Source organism: Capricornis sumatraensis, chromosome 1, assembly GCF_032405125.1.
Source record: "Capricornis sumatraensis isolate serow.1 chromosome 1, serow.2, whole genome shotgun sequence".
NCBI classification, from domain to species: domain Eukaryota; kingdom Metazoa; phylum Chordata; class Mammalia; order Artiodactyla; family Bovidae; genus Capricornis; species Capricornis sumatraensis.
In genome coordinates this window covers 12,021,871-12,036,963 of record NC_091069.1, presented here as the reverse complement: position 1 = coordinate 12,036,963, position 15,093 = coordinate 12,021,871, and the positions used below count along the sequence as shown (strand labels likewise).

The 15,093-nt window shown below is 37.9% G+C and overlaps 1 protein-coding gene across 1 annotated transcript in view; it reads right to left on the bottom strand.

The window, feature by feature from the left end:
- The window catches only part of DENND1A (DENN domain containing 1A), a 539,355-nt gene that overhangs the window by 339,589 nt on the left and 184,673 nt on the right, over positions 1–15,093 (bottom strand). The gene's annotated exons all lie outside the window — the stretch shown is intronic.

Genomic DNA, 15,093 nt, shown 5'->3' with positions numbered 1-15,093 from the left:
AGAGGTTCATATCTGCCTTTGATGTGTGAAAGACACTCCCAGCTGGAGGAGAGTACAAGAAAGATCTAAAATATTTGCTTCAGCTGCAAAGAGCTATTAATGAAAGTTTAGAAAATGAGGTAGCATTAGAGGGAAATCTTTAGAAGAAAAGATGACATACTCTCACTTTATGAACTCTTAGGGGACAATATTCCCTCAAAATAATATCTGACAAATAATCTCCCCTTTTCTACACATGACAGTTGCTCACCCTCCACCTTGTTCAGAGTACATTTTTTAATCCCCTGGTATGCAGGAGACAAAAAAGGGCAGGGGTGGGGGGTGCTTCATATAATTTGCTATTCACACAAAACACCAAGGTTGAAACTCACATAATAAATACAGAGGTTATGAAACCCAATGGATTCATCAGCTCAAATACAGGAGAGCTTCAGAATTATTTCTTGTAAAACACTATTTATGCATGCTTAAGAATAGGAGCACTTACAGTGAAATCCTGTGAGAAAGGGAACTGAACACAAGTTCAAAGAATTCCATGTAATTCTCTGTACTATGTAATGTTCTGAGATTACTAGCATCTTAATGGGCAAAAGGCAAGAAAAAATAGAATCTGACTTTGTCAGTCATTTAACTATCTAAATATATTTTCTAACAATCTTATCCACTCTTAGTATAGTGCATAGGCACAGAAAACAACCATCATTTCCATAGCCCATAGACTAGTAAAGATTTTCTGGCTTCCCTGGTGTCTCACTGGTAAAGAGTCCACCTGCCAACGCAGGAGACGCAGGTTCAATCCCTGGTCAGGAAGATCCTCTGGAGAAGGAAATGGCACTCCGTGCCAGTATTTCTGCTTGGGAAATCCCATGGACAGAGGAGCCTGGAGGGCTACATGGGGTTGCAGTGAGTTGGACACAACTGAAAGACTAAACAAACAAATAAGCAAAGATTTTCTATTTAGAGTTTGGGATATTTAGATAACTCTTAGCTGATCTTCAGAGTGACTAAATTCCCTGATTGAGCAGGGCAAGTCTGAGAGTCAGCAAAGTATTTGAGACCTTTTCTACGACTCCCTTTGACAGAGAGCAGGAGAGAAATATATGATGAAAATAATAAATTCCTTTCTGAAAAACAATTGGTTTTAACATCTATCAGGTGTTTCATATAACATTTTAACCTATATGTTAACAACTTTACAAAGTAGGTCTCATTATGTTATAGATGTGGAAAATGAGAATTAGAAAAACTAAAGTGACTTGATTTGTCACATGGCTAATAAGTCAGAATTTGAATCTAGTTTACTTCCCTGGTGGCTCAGACGGTAAAGCGTCTGTCTACAATGCTGGAGAGCTGGGTTCGAGCCCTGGGTTGGGAAGATCCCCTGGAGAAGGAAATGGCAATCCACTCCAGTACTGTTGCCTGGAAAATCCCATGGACAAAGGAGCCTGGTATGCTACAGTTTATGGGGTCGCAAAGAGTTGGACACAACTGAGCAACTTCACTTCACTTCTAAATCTAAAAGCTTTGCATTAGAATTTTAGGTAATTAAAACATTAGGACATCATCTACCTTCTGTGGAAGTAATAAATGATCTAAAGGTAAAGGTATTGAGGAAGGGATATTATTTATGTGCATGTGAACAAGCGAACACTGGGGCTGGGAAATAAGGTGCTTGTTCGTTTTTTACCAATTTTATTCATTCAACAAGAACTTAGGGTACACCTATGATAGATCAGGTACTCTTCTCAAGCACATCTGAATTCTTATAAAGTCTCTAGGAAAATAAATAATTTCTCTTAGAGTTTCCATATTTCTAGCCTATGTGCCATTGATTCTTAGGCCAAGAATCCTTTTTCTCCTTACACGGGATTGATTAAAATCACACCAAACCTCAGCAGCTTTTAGAAGTGGTAAGTTTGCTGGAGTATTTATGTTAAAAATAATAACTGGAGATAAATATTACATTCCAACAACCAAAATTTAATAAGTAATCAAGTAGAGAGAGATATGGACTGATATGATTGCATATTTCAGGATGATAAATGATAACCAAGATAGCTTTCCTAACCATCATCAACATGGTGTAGTATTAAAATAAAGCAACTTTGTAAGCAGAATAAGCAGCAGCTTTTTAGTCTAATTAATTCATTCATTTTTTCAAAACATTCCATTTGCCTCCATGTCTTTAAATTCAGATAATGTAGTCTTTAAAGATAAGAACTAGAGAAAAATACTAGTTTCCAGTTTCAGTTACTATGCTGGTTTGCAGGGACATCTAAGGCCCTTTCTTATAACTTTTTTTGATAGAGAACAAGGCACAAGAAACTGCTTAACATTCTCATGCCTCATTTCCTCAACCAGTAAAATGAAGGGATATCCTGGCTACCCCTTTAGCTTGATAAAAACTGAAATTTGTTAAGTAAAGCCCCAGAGTGGATGCTGAGTACCATCCAAAAATGTGTTGTTCTACATTTGGGCAATGCAACACCAATGAAAAGATTAAATCAAGGGTTTTGAGGAGAGAAGGGAAAGGCCAGAATCATCACCATCAGAAAAAAAGGGCAGTCATTTTCTCTTTTCCTTATGTTGAGAGAGAATTCTGAATTGTCTATCCCAGCCAGAACACTAGGAAGACGTGTTCAATTCAGGCCAGAGTGTTGCTTTTGGAGTGAAGGGGTATCGCAGTGTTCTGGAGTTCAGTTTCCTCCACACATACACAAACACAAGTGCACAGCGCCCCAGTGCTGTTTGTCCCCTTGGCTTCACAGCCCTGCCAGTTGGCAAACCCAAGCCAGGAAGTTGTCAATTCCAATTGCGTTTAAGGCCATGTAGTCCTATTAAAGAAGCCTTGCTGGTTAAGGGGCGTCCTCTGTTTCCAAAGCATGGGAAAAAAAAAGGGGGGGGGGGACTCTGCTTAGATTGGAGCTGGCAACTTTCACTGACTAGAGTTTTCAAGGAGCTATGAATGAGTTTAACAAAGGAGGTCTGTGGCTAGTTTCTGGCTGAAGTCCATGTCAACAGTTTTTAAGGTCACAGGCCACACTAACTAACATTTATTCCCAGCAGACCCTGCTCTAAACACAAGCTGTAAGTAGTACAAATTTGGAATTTTTCTGTAATCCCTTGAGATATTCCTGATCCTTCCACATGTTTCTGCTCAATTAAAAACAATTCTCACTTTGCACCACAAGAGAGGCCATGCTCAGCAATCTCAGTCCATCCTTAGGGTAGATGAACAAAAACCTGGCAAATCAAAGGGCTCGAGTGGGGAAGGGGAGGAATTCAGCTGGATCACACTGAAAAGTGCAGACAGCTCCCCAGGGGCTCAGTTTGTGAAAGCATAAAACGGGTTATGACAGAGATCCTGAGGCCATAAAAAGCAGGTTTGAGGCACGAATTGGGAATAGGTTCCTAGTCTTTTCACACAAATAGGATAGAAATTTCTGAGAAAATTAAAAGATCAATAAGAAGAGTGTAAAACAGTGGTAATCTATAGATGTTAAATATCCCACTGTGAAATTAATGTAATCATTTCTCAGTTAAGATGAACTCTTACTTTCATTGTTTCTAAAATCAAGATGCTTCTTGAAATCAATCTGAAAACTCAATACAACCCCCATTTTCCCCTTGAAAAGCTGTTTTTAACCTCTGTGGTACATTATATAATTAACAGTATTTTTAAATTTTGCAAGACAACATGGGAATAATTACTTTGAATTGGGCACCAAAAATATCATTTAATCCTCATGGCTACCACGGGAAGTATTTTCTGTTTTACAGATAAGGAAACTGAGGCTCAGAAATGTGAAGTGACTTGCTTCCATTCCTATGGCTAGTACATAGTCGAACCGAAGTGTGAAGACGAGTCTGATTCTAGAGCCCAAGTCTATTCTGGAAACTTAGGAGGAGAAAAACATACTGGAGCATCAGTGGTCATTTTGGCAGTTAAAGTACTACCATTTGCAGCATTCTATATTTGGAGTCATGTTTTATATGAAGGTAGTTATAATTTTTCCAAATTAAAAAACACATAAACTGTGGTGCAATGAATATTTGAATTGAACTTGACAGGATAAAATTGCAAGAACTACTTCATTAAAAACATACAAAGAAGAAAATTTAAAACACACGTGATCCCATTACCTAACTAGTCTCAAAGTTAATGCTTAAAAGTATGCAATCACCCAGGCTTTTTTTCTCTGATTTTCTTACAAAATAGAGATATCATATATGAAAATTTGTCTTTTACTTTTTTTGTATATCTTAGATGTTTTCCATGTCATTAAATAATCACCAAAAGCATAATTTTAATGGTATTTATTTAGCTAACTCCCTCCATTAATTGCTCCTAATTTCTCACTCTATATACTATAATAAACATCCTCATACATATATCTGTACATATATTTGAGTTTTCCTCAGAAGATTTTCAAAAATGGGAACAATTCATATAAAGATTGTGACTACATATCACCAATTATTTTCCAGGCATGTTGGATCATTTTCCACCTGGACCTACAGTGTGTAAGTGCCCACCTCATAGCCACTCAGTATCATCTTCAAGTTGATGTGACCAGACTCACACAGACTTGGTTATGTACATGCCCACACAAATCCCATGTATGACAATGACATGTATATGTTACAACTGGTCTATCCTTCTTTTAGAAACTCCTGAGCCACATAATGTTGTAAGCTACCAGAGAAACCTTACCAAGATTTCTTGCCTATACTATCTCTAGTCTTCAGCACCACCATCTGCCCCCCCTCAACAAAAAAGTAGATATGAGGAAATTAAGGCTCAGAAAGATAAATGGAGCACCTAAAAGCACATTTCTGCATCAGCAGGACAAGGATTCAAATTCTGCACTAACTCCAGACCATGCTCTTTATGCCATGCCATCTCACAGCTCATTTCACCTCAGGGATGATCAACTTGCTTCTTACCACCCCAGCAATGCCTCTTTCTCTAGCAATGCCTCTTCAGACAATGAGGCCAAATTAATCCTTAGGGAAATAAAGAATGACAAGACCCAGATCTCACAGGCTTTGAGAAAGGAGAATAGCAAGTTGCATGTCTTCTTTTAAAAAGCAGTAAGTGGCAGCAGTGTGGAACTAGAAGGAGGCTCACACACAGTTGGCAGAACAGTAAAATGGCATAGCCATTTTAGAAAACAATTTGACATTATGCAATAAAGTTGAAGACGTACGTACCCAACACACAGCTATTCAACTCCTAGGCTCATATACCACAAAACCGAGTGTCTTTGTGTACTAGGGTATCTGTTCAAGAACGTTCATAAAAGCCACAAACTGGAAACAGCCCAAATGGCCACCTATAGTTGAATGCATAAACAAATTATAATATGGTCATACAATATGTAATACTGATATAGTAAAGAGAAGAAACAGCATGGACGAATCTCAAAAACTGAGCAAAAGAAGACTTAAAATAATTTCATACTGTATAACTTAATTTATACAGGTTCCCAACCAGACAAAACCATACCATATAATTTAGGGATACATCCACAGATGAAGGGCTTCCCTTGTAACTCAGCTGGTAAAGAATCTGCCTGCAATCCAGGAGACCTGGGTTTGATTCCTGGGTCAGGAAGATTCCCTGGAGAAGGAAATTACAACCCACTCCAGTTATTCTTGCCTGGAGAATCCCATGGACAGAGGAGCCTGGCAGGCTATAATCCATAGGGTTACAAGACTCAGACACAACTTAGCAACTAAACCACCACCACACAGGTGAAAAAATTATTCTAAGGTGTTGGAAATTTCTTAACTGGGTAATTACATGAGTATTTTCTATATAATTTTTGTATGTACTTATGTGAGTATATATAATGTATAAATATATGTACAGACACATATATATACTTACATGTGTACATATAGCTAAAATCAATGCATTTTCCTTTTGCAGATTATAGTACAAAAGAAAAGCACAGGGTTGTAGTAAAACATTTACATAGTAGATAAAACAGTACTTAAGTTCTTTGTGTGTTCTATTAGTCATCACAATGAAATTCTCAATTAGTATTATCCTCAATTCACCACTGAAATAACTGACCAAGATGAATGCTGGGTAAATGAAAACATTTTATATTATTAATCCAATTTTCAAGAAGATTAAAAAATCAAATATAGTACCAATTACCAATGTTCATTCAATCATAAGTATTAAATTTGAGGAAAGACAAATTCAGGGAGTCCCACTGCATGAAACGTAAACTATCTCTTCAGATAAAAAGACCAGGGATGATAATCTCTGGGGAATTAAAAAAAAATTTTTTTTTTAAGGTAAAAACAAGTATTGCTTCCAGTGGTTAGGGCACAAAGGCTATCTTTACTTAATGAGGATAATCAACACTTAGTATATTTTCATATACTAATAAAGAAAAAGTACAAATTAAAAATTTCTTTAAAATGATAACCAAAATTACCAAATATGTATTCTTTTTTAAAGCGGATGACAGCAAATGCCTAGCTCAGCAGAAGATTGGACACCAGCAAACATACCCTGCTTTTGGCTTGGAGTTGCTTTTGTGGCTTTTTGGGTTTTTTGTTTTTTATTCCCCCAAAGACTTCTTGTTTTCTTGTGGGAGTAGGATTTTAAAACTTAAAAAAAAAAATTTTTTTTAAAGGAAACCAGCTAGGAGTCAGACACGACTAAGCGACTTCACTTTCACTTTTCACTTTCATGCATTGGAGAAGGAAATGGCAACCCACTCCAGTGTTCTTGCCTGGAGAATCTCAGCGACAGGGGAGCCTGGTGGGCTGCCATCTATGGGGTCACACAGAGTCGGACACGACTGAAGCGACTTAGCAGCAGCAGCAGCAATCATTAGGAATTCAAGCAAAAAACTACAGGACACTGAATTTCACCCAACTTCTTTTTCCACCACACATTTAAGTAAGTTCGAAAATGTCAAGTTTTTCTTTAGAGCCCAGCATTTTTTTTTTTGCTGCATTTTGGGCTCATTAATACACATAAAGAGCTAGTTAAAACACCAGACTGAATAAATGAACAATGGGACAATTAACCCCAAATACAAAGCTCCACCTACTTTACTTTAAAGACATTTGAAATATACTAGATTAGAAACCATAAAGGATGATTCTCAGAATTAATTTTGTAATACATATTGCTTTGTATTTTAGATAAGGGATTTAAAATCTCCATAGAGGTACTCTAACACTTCTGAACTGAGTTACAGACAACTGCCCTTAGCTTTGCTGAAGTTACTGGTAGTTTCACTTGCCGTGAAAGAGAAATAAAAACCTACTCAATTTCTACTTCATACTATAGTACAGAACTTAATTTTATCTACAATGTTTAAAAAGTCCCTAAGTTTCTACATGAAGTTTTAAGGTATGCATACTTTCTTTCCAGTCAGAATATAATATATTCAAAATCAATTGCTGTGCAACTTTAAAAGCAGTCCCTTTATGCTACATTATTTTTGCAATTTATCACAAAACTTACACTAATAAAAATGATCACTTTGAAGATATAAATGTCAAAGTGAAACAGAAAGGAAAAGTAAACTAAATACATTATTTGTCACTTGATTTAACTAAGACTTTTGATACTGTTTCTATACTTTTAGGTTCATTGTTTTCAGAAGTTAGTAACTATTCTTCATTGTCAAGAAATGGGTAATAGCTCACATGTTAAGATAAAAAGTAGTTGAGTTTTTTAAAAAAAGTAATTAGCTGAATGACAAATTCACTAGAACAAATGCATTTTTAAAAGAACATAAGTCTTAGCAGGAAAAAAAATTATTTTGATAACTAAGAGCTTCTTGTCTTGTAAATCAATTTCACACAAATTACAGTCAGAAAGATTCTCAGGAAAGAATATTTAATGATATGTAAAGACATTTAGTTACAGTATGATAAATGAAAACGCTGGATAGAAAACTATACCTACAGTATGATCCCAATTCAAGCAAAGAAGCACATCTAGTCATTATGGGAATCATGAGATGATAGACTGCTTTTCTTACTTTTCTGAAGTTTTTTAAATTCCTCTAGTGAGGAAGTATATCCTCACAACCTCAAAAAATTTTACATCTTAAAAATAAGTGACTCATAACTGATTGTAAGAATTGTGGGCTCTTCAAAGTGCAGATGGTATAATGATTTTTCTCCTTGAAATGATGTAAAGAGGTACACTATCTCAATCTTCCAGGGCTTTTCCATGACGGACAAATGTTAGACTTCCTACTGCTTCTAAAACTGATCACTGGAAGGGCCAGAAAACCTAAATTCAGACTCTTCTTTGTATTCACAAATCTATCTTGCTCTTAAAATAAGAGTGTAGCTTAGATCCAAAGGGCAATTTTCGGTGTGAAGCATACTGAGTTATTTTCTTTTCTACCTCCTGCCCAGTGAAAAGCAAAGATAAAGCTTAAATAAATACATTCTGCTTATTGTTGCTATTGTAGGAAAGTGGTTTGCTTGCAGGGAGGTCCAATAAAAATTGCTGACACTCAAACTCAGTCAAAAAGCATCAGTGGCCTCTCCTATAGAATGCTTTTCCTGTCTTCCAAAAAGGGTCCCTCATATGGAATTCTTAAGATTCTTTTTCTCTCAGAAGGCAGGCTCAGTTTTACTGGTTTTCCATTCAAACATACCTTACATCAGATTTAAAGAAAACTGTATCGTTTTCTTTACTCAATAATCATATGGCTGGATTGTTCACACAGAAAGCAACGACACTGGCCCTAAGGAAATATGACTTTTTGATGCTTGAGGCAACTGAGTCTTGAAAAACCTTAGTCCCAGGTGGTCTTGTGCTTATTCTCCCAGGTGGAAAAATCACTGTCATATCTTGGACAAGACTCTGGATTGTGGGGTCAGAAAACTGCTATCATCCAGCTAAAGAACTTGGGACCAAAAAATCTCTCTTCTGCAGGTCTCATTTTCATCATATATAAGATGAGGATGGGCGGTAGTACATTTTTCTTAAGAGGTCTTTAAATTCACCTCTGAAATCATTCTGCAAAGGTGAACAACCCATCATGGTTCTTTAATCTAAGTATATATGAAGAGAAACATGCATTAAGAGCATTAAGAAAAGGTACCATTCTGCCTTTGAAACATTGAGTGAGATCATATCATGTCTATTGCAATGCCCAACTCATTCAATCTCAAAATGAAAATTTTCTTTTAGCTAGTCTTGGATTTTTCAAATACCCACAACCCTGAGCCAGGCTGGTTTCCTTTGTAAAAGACCAGGAGGGGTGAAAAAAGCTTCTTCCTCCAGTGGCTGCCGGTGCAGAAGACACACCTGTCTTTCCAACTGTCCAGCTTCTCAGCCCTCAAATAGTAGGCTACTAGGAGAGCAAGAGCAGTTTTATTTATTTCCCTTTCTCCTCTTTAAAGGTGATTTTGTTAAAACTGTACAGCTTGTTACCATTGTCGAATTGTGACTCCCTAGAGGATTATATATTTCTAAGCATGAAGGCATCTGTGTGGCAATAAAACATGCAACATACCCCAACCACTTCATTTTTTTTAATTAAGAAAAAAAAAAGTTACAGCCTCCCACAAAGTGATGTTCTGATGAGCACACCTCCCATGCAAGCCTTTCAAAATACTTTCAGAAAAGGCCCTGGGCCTAGTAAACCAGAGCCTTCACAGGCCCCATCCCATGGGTTCAGTTTCTGACAGAAGCCATGTGCCAGGATCCACAATGAGTGGAATTATAATCTGCCACAGCAATCAGGCCTTCTCCCAGCTGACCATCCAGAAAACAACATTGTACCCATCATACTTTTAAGGGAAGGAATTAAAAAGAAATCAAACAGCCCCAGAGAGATGGAAACATTCGAAAAGCAGAGGAAAATCTTCTGTTAAATAGTATGAAAGACCCAGGTTTCCCAAATGGCATTTAAGGCATTGGGAAGAAAGGCTGATGTCTCCCAGAGGGGACCCAGCTTTGATGCCCAAACTGCCCTCAAACATCAGGCTGTACATTTTTGTACAGCAGGGTACCCTCAGGCGAGACAACCATAAATAGCTTAAAACAAGAATAGGAGATTCCATCTGTTTCTGGAATATTTCAGCAGCACCTGCTTTCAAGGTAAAACTCTGGGAGCTGTCCCCACAACCTTCCTTCTCAACTCCCTTCCCCACCCCCCATACACTTATTTTAAACTGAAGCAGCTAAAACACAAACCAAAAGAGTTTCTGCCATTCCACCTGCCTAAGGAAAGAGTCCTTTGATTTTTCTCCTAAACTGTATGTGTTGTTTAAAAAACACTGGAGCAGTTAGAGAAGCCAAAGTTCTCAAAACCAGACTCTATTACTTCTAGCTTCTTTTTTTCTGTGAAAGCCAAGCTTTTCTGTTTATAGTAGATATGACTACAATACAGATGAAAAAAGGGTGCAATAGTTGTTCTTGTCATTAAGTCAGAAAATGTTCCAGAAGGAAGATGATCCTCACTTAACACAAAGTTTAAACATAAGCCCACACGCCAATCTGGATGGAAGGAAGGACAATAACTCCCCAATAAGAGCCAAGGAACACATTCTATTTAGTTATTAAAAAAAAAAAAAAACTAAAGTTGAGTCTCAAAAATTCCAATCTAAATCAGATGCTATTCCCAAAGTGATGTGCAGCATCCCTCTAACAATAACCAGAAAACTCCAAGCTTGTGTAGATAGCAATTTCATGTACAAACATCAATATTTCTAACACCTGCCCCAGACAATCAGGTGACACACCATTTTCTATGGGATAAATTCAAAATCTTGAGCATGGCCCACAAAGACTTTCACAGTCTTGTCCCAAGCCTTTATGGCATCATCTCTTGCTGTCAATCTCTCCTCGGAATTCTCATCATTCTTTCACCACGCTGTACCTTCAGTTGTCCGGACCTTTGTGCACCAGTTCTCACGGCCCAGAGAGCTTTTCTCCCATTCTCCTCCAGGCAAGCCTCCACTGATTCTCTAAGGTCCAATTTAACTGGAACCCATCAGCAATACTTTCTCTGATTCTCCAAGTCAAACATGAGCTCTGCCTAATCTGTGACCCCAAAGAACCTTACAGATACATATTTTTTAAAAAAGCATCTAATACAATATATTTTAATTGCTTATTTACATAGTCCCTTCCCAAAGATGAAGTGGCCCCCAAGACAGTAAGGGTAGTAGAAGTGAAATGGGAGACGGGTATCAAAATCAGAGGTGGCCTGGGACAGTGCACCTAGAAACAAATTCAATTTCATATTTGGTAAAGGGCAAAAAGTATATATTGTTTACAGTTTGAAATACCAAGTTCAGAAAATTCAGCTTACCAAACTCTTGGGTGAATAGGAAAACTGAAAGGTTTTCATATGGGGAGCTAAGGCTAGATTTGTGTGTCTATTTTAAGGGACCTTGCGGTAAATAAAGGCCAAAGACCACATGTTATGCATTGCTCATTCCTGAAATATGCAAGATACTAAGATACTTACTAATTGAATAAAAACTTTAAATGTTAGGCTAAGAAAATTTTAGATGCCATATTGATGAAACAAGTTATTTCTTACCAAAATGGATAAGAGGTTCTGAACAACTATTTGGGTATAAAGATTGTTACTCAAATTTTCTCAAGAGCTGAAATAAGATCCTTACATATTAAGTAGAAAATTGTAGAACACAAATACTTTTAAAGTGCCTTTATAAAGAATAAGTTAATACTGTATGGCTTATCTTCCATAATCTACTGCTCCCCACTCTAAACAATACAGTTATGACTTTGAACTCTTCCATTTCTTCTGATCATCCAAAACCAGAAGCTGCTTATAAATAGCACATTTCATTACAGTTTTAGCCTTGTTGGGTCATGTGTTTTTTGGGCAAAAGAGGCCACCAAAAAAGTGATCTAGGTCACTTTGTCTTTGTCTTAGAATATTAAGATTTCAGAGGTAAATATTTACTATATATTAGACTCAGTTGGTGCTATCTGAGAATGCTAAAATACTTTCTTGGATTCTTGGGTTTATAAAGAAGAACAACTAACTTACTCATAACTCATGTTCTCCTAGCTGGTGCTTTTAACCTGGGGCTTCCCAGGTGGCACTAGTGGTAAAGAACCCACCTGCCAATGCAGGAGACATAAAAGACATGCGTTCGATCCTTGGGTTGGAAAGATTCCCTGGAGGAGGACATGGCAATCCACTCCTGTATTCTTGCCTAAAAAATCCCATGGACAGAGGAGCCTGGCAGGCTACAGTGCATAGGGTTGCAAAGAGTCAGACACGACTAAAGCAACTGAACACACACACACACAGACACACACACACAGACAGACAGACAGACAGACACACACACACATCTAGCAACTAGCTAAATAATATAATGGTGACTCTCAAAGAAAAATAAAATGCTTTAATATAAAGAGCCAGTCAATTGTGGAAGGAAATAATGCATCTGACTTTATATACCATGGTACTTTTGTTAATAAGAGTTTTTACTGTAGTATAACTACATCTCTGTCAAGGTTAGCTGGTAACAAGAGTTCAAAAAAACTTTGAAAAAGAATTTTTTTAAATAAACTCAGGGATTCAATCCTTCATAAAACAAGTATTACTAACTGTCTACTATGTACAGAGACATTCTTTAATACGCTTTGGGTGTATCTGTGAACAAAACAGGTTAAGAATTCCCAGACTTCATGAAGCTTACATTCTAGTGGGGAAGAACAAACAATGTCCCTAACAATGAATCTAGTAAGTTATATTGAGTAAAGGATGTCTAAGAACCTTTCATTGTAAAATTATGTCTAAATTTTATAAAATACTAATGACCCAATCCTTTATGGACACAATGCCTGTCCACTGTGTCACTGAATCCAAACTGTAAGAATCAAAGGTGCACCTCTTATGAGTAATATGAATTGTCTGGTAATATGAAACATGTTTCTGCCAACAACTGGACTTCGTATTTTCTCTTTGAATTAGTATCCAATGAGGCCTGTCCTCCCACTTGAGCCCTCAGTATTCTGCTTTTCCAACCGAATGGAATGGATCTCCCTGTCTCTGAAAGGCAAGCACACCTCTGTCAAGCACTACACTAAGTGATGGGGATGCAGATGCTGCTTAAGACACATCCTTCACCAGTAAAGAGTTAACTGTTCACTAGGAGAAAGACAAAAGAAGATCAGGGCTTATGAGTATATAGCTTAAGAGTGCAAAGCATGCTGGGTGCATCCAGAAGATGGGATGATTACCTCTGCCTGGAAAAGGTGACTCTCAGAAATGCTCAAGCTGAGCCTGGAAGGATGGGTAAAAATGTATGAAGACAGAAAGGTCTGGTCATTCATGTGGTCCAGGAAGCAAATGAGCTTGAAAGAGAGAAAAAGTGATCCTAAGAAGCGAAATCCTAGAACAGTGGGGACTATGTCTGCACAAATGCCATCACTAGGAACTACATCCCTCATGGGAAGAAATGGAAAAGCAAAAGTAAAGGTGGCAGCTGAGCAGACTTAAGAGTACTGGGCATACTGAGAACATGACTGGACTTTAAAACACACATTAACTAAAGGAAAAGCATCTGAAGCAAAGCAAGAAGACCAAACAGCAAAAGAAGATGATGCTAAATAATAATGTAACCCAGACCCAAGTCCCACCAATGTTCTCTTGGAAGACCTCTCCACTGGACATGTCACCAACCAGTTATCCAGGGTTAACAGCAAGTTCTTCCACTCACATGCTAGTCTCAACCCAGCAATGTTTCCAAATCAAGGACAGGGAAAGTGCCATTTTGTGTGCCCTGTACACAAGCAAAAGCTGAATAAAATAAACAGAGCCTTCTGGCCTCATGTTAAATACCCATGAAATGCATGTCCCAGAATCCATAGAAGACTATTTTGAACTATAGCCACTATGCTCTGAGGCGCTAGATTTGCAACAGTAAGAAGACACTGTTCCACGGGATCATTCTATGTGTTATATATAGCATATCGTAGCAAGATCATCCATCTCCCCAGCTCATCTTGGGAACTCTTCAAGGACAAGGACTAGCTAATAGTAAGCACTCAATTAAGGACTGACAAACAAATGAACGAACTAACCCACCAAATTTTTCCCCATAGCTCCTAGCTAGTACAACAGATAGAAAACACACCAATTGCTGCTATTTTTCATTCTAAATGATAACAGCAAAAGGCTATTCAACTAGCTTGTCACAAACATGGCCCTACATGTAGATACAAACATCAGAATCAGATATGAGCAATTTTTATATAAACAGTTTTTCACTCTCTGAAGTGTGCTGAGTGGTTGCAATTGTACCCATTCAAGAATCTCCCTTCCCTCAATACATACACCCAAGCTTTGAAAGAAACATCACATCCCAAATATGGGACAAAACCTTTCTGCAAAACTTCAAGAGCTTGGTTTAAACCCTCATCTCCCTGAATGACTACATAAATATGCAGTGTCCTAACCAAGACTGAAATACAACATCAACAAAAATGTAAGAGAAAATTTTCTTGAAAAAAAATTGTTAAATAAAAAAGTAAATAATAATTTATATCAGAGTCTAATACTCAGGGCAGGTAGTCCTTGGGCCTGGGCTAGAGGTGTGCTTGAGAACAGGAGTCTTGCAAAGCAGCCGGGTTTGTACCTCCATCTTAAGGTCTTTCCAGCAGTTGTCCTCTAGTGCTCAAATTAGAGATATCATGCCTGATGAAGGAGCCAGTGGACTTCACTGATTAAAAACAATAATAAGATCTGTGTAGAGAAATACAGAAGCAGCATTTCTGACTGACAGTTATAGAGCTAAGACAGTGAAAGTTAGCCTTCACCATCCCCATGGTGTTAGGGTGTGTGTGTGTCTGGGGGCAAGGGGGTCTGCTCTTAGTGAGGAGGAAAAGAAAATGCAGAGACTAGTACACCAGAGAACTATTCCTTCTGGAATTCATAGTGGGTCTGGCCTCTTATTCCTAGGCTCAAGCCCAAGACGGGAGACCCGGGTTTTGTCAGGGGCGCCTCCCTGCTGTCCTGCCCTGCGCTGCTGCACATGAGCAGAGACGGGAGGCAGGCCCCTCTGACACCTACTTAACCGAGGCAGATGCAGAGGAGAGTG